We start from the raw sequence: 2706 nt of genomic DNA on the forward strand, positions 1-2706 counted from the left end.
TGTTGTTGATGCATTTTGCTAAGGGCTACAAGAAGTGAGACAATGACAGTCACTCCCCAGAACCTCCTTTGTCAAGGTTTTGGTGAAAAACACAGCAGAATGGTGTGATGTGGGTCACAAACAGATCACACAGCCCTAGCCCTGTCCCTCCAGCCAGGAAGGATGTAGGAGTCTGATTAGCCCATTGTGGCATAAAAGCAGGGACCACTGACTAGAAATTGAAAAACAATCATGTGATACATGCATCCATTCTTCTTTAAGCTGTTCTATTATTTATACAATTTAAAATCGCCCTTCCCTGAGGAGTAGTACTGATGGTGAAATGAACTGACATTATGTTTGAAATGGTAATATAAAATCTAGCAATAAATGGTAACTATTAACATATAATGATAAAAACAAAATAGAGAATGCCGTGTAATAGAAACAGAAAAAGAAATCTTTTTGGTCTTCAGTGGTACCATTCGCCTGTCTTATTAGCACACTTCCCTTCCTCCGAGGAAATCCTGGGCTTATAGAGCAGAGCACCCTGACTTCCTAGTCCTCATGTTTCCATGGCAACACTATCACAGAGGGAGAAATCCAACATATATTAAGCACAGAATACTGTGTTCGAGACCTTGACATGTGACCTACATAATGTGCCAGCCCCAGCAGCTTGTTCAGAGGAGCAACTTGGTAGCAATTGGAGGAAGGAGTTCAACAATACAAATTGATTGATGCCACACATCTGGCATAAGGCAGCTTTAAAAAAAAATTCAATTCAAGACAAAACAGCAAACATTGTATTGTGTTCCAACAAACTCTGATTATTTGGTATTTGACATTAAAAAGCAAACCAATTCCATCAGATTCTTTGAGTTCTTCTGAAAGTAAATCCTGTTCCAGTGGCAGATATAATGTGAGCCATCTAGCGCGGTAAATTCTATAGCCTCCTGCCTGCCATTCCAGTTACAGCGAGCACGTGGCGTTGAACAATGTATTCCCCGTGCCTAAGGATTAATATCAGGAAAATCAAATCGGAGCAAATATATTGACTTATTAAAACAGCAAATTTCAGACTCATCAGTCCACTGAAATGGTTGTAAGTGCAGCTCCTACAGGCATGGCTCTCCCACTGGAGACTTACGCTTTATTCCAGCAGGATGTTGGTCTATCTATTGCAATTTCTCATGTTATTCTTACAGTGTTGGAGCATTTTGTGTTGCTTAGAGGCCCCAGAAAGCCACATGTTTCCCACAAAGAGCAGCTCAGATCGAGCTGGACTTAAGCCCATCCCTAATTTTGCTTCAGCGTATGAGCGGCAGGAGGGACGGACGTAGGCTGGATGGCTGAGTGGCAGGTGACAGCTGTGGTCAGACGACACCACTTCAGGCTGCTTCCTGCTGCACAGCGCTGGGGCAGTGCATCCCGCTGCGCTAAGCTGGGTCACTGGCTAAAACACAGTGTTATGCTGCTCTTTCCCCCTATCGCTCCACATTTTTCTTTTGATAATTTTATTATTTGTCTACCATATATTCCATAAAAATGACTCCAATCAATAAACCTTAATATATTAATCATATTACACAAGCATTATTATAATCCCTCTTACATTTTCATCATCCCTAAATGCATTCAGCTTTTCATACTCTCAGCTGTTTCCCACTGAGTCCTCCAAGCCTGTGCATCCGATATACCTGCTATCTCTATGGATTTGTTCTAAGACACTTTTTTTAAACTAAAAAAAAAAAAAAAATGCCATTTTTTTATCAAATAGGTTTTTTTGTACTATTTCAAGTTAATAAGTAAGCAGAGTGATACAATAAACTTTATTATTTGCTATATTTTAAGCACTATACTGTTTTATATGTATTATTTCATGACACACTACCTCTCATAGTTGTTCAAAAGGGGCGCTTAGTGGTACATTATGTATAGCAGCTCTACTATCATTTTTAGGCTGAACATTTGTGTGCCGCATTGAGAACATTCTCTCCTCCAGAAGTCTAGGAGGAAATAGTGTACCAAAATGCTCAGGAACATCGACATTGGCGCCAGACTTCCTCCATTTGAACCCTTGATTTGCCTGTTGGCAGCTACATGAGCTTTATGAACTTCACCGTGCTGATAGAGGCGAGGAGGCCATCAGCCTGTGTCACTGTGCTGACCTCTGGGGATGGGTAGGGCTTTTAGGCCGCAAAATAAAGGCAAAAAGGAAACAAGGCAAGGAAAGGAAAAGAAGAATATGCCAGACATCAGGAAGAGATGGCTGAACAAAATTAGGTACTATGACTAGATTCTAGCACTGTAGGAAAAAAAAAATGATAGAAACCTACATTCTGTTTCCTGATACATGATTTGAGCTAGTTTCCCTGAATTGTACATAGATTATTTTCAAACAAAATATCATGGCTTGGACATTCGACTTCTATCACGATCAATTTCCTGTCTGATCAGACCATGTTAAGAGGTAAGTTTGCGACAGTCATTTGTAGACCCACGAAAGAGGCTAGTAAAATACCAAGAATGCAGTGATTAAATTACACACTTCTCTGGGAATGGAGCTGCTTACTGAAACAACTCATAATCATTTCAAGAGATAGACACATAGATAGGCAGACAGACAGCAATTTCCTGTGATGCAAGTCTGTTTGGTCTTCAATTTAGAGAGAGCCTGTGATTTCGGCCATTTAGGGGCAGGAGGATCACAAGTTCAAGACCAGC

Source organism: Octodon degus, unplaced genomic scaffold, assembly GCF_000260255.1.
Source record: "Octodon degus isolate 3935 unplaced genomic scaffold, OctDeg1.0 scaffold00063, whole genome shotgun sequence".
Classification (NCBI taxonomy): Eukaryota; Metazoa; Chordata; class Mammalia; order Rodentia; family Octodontidae; genus Octodon; species Octodon degus.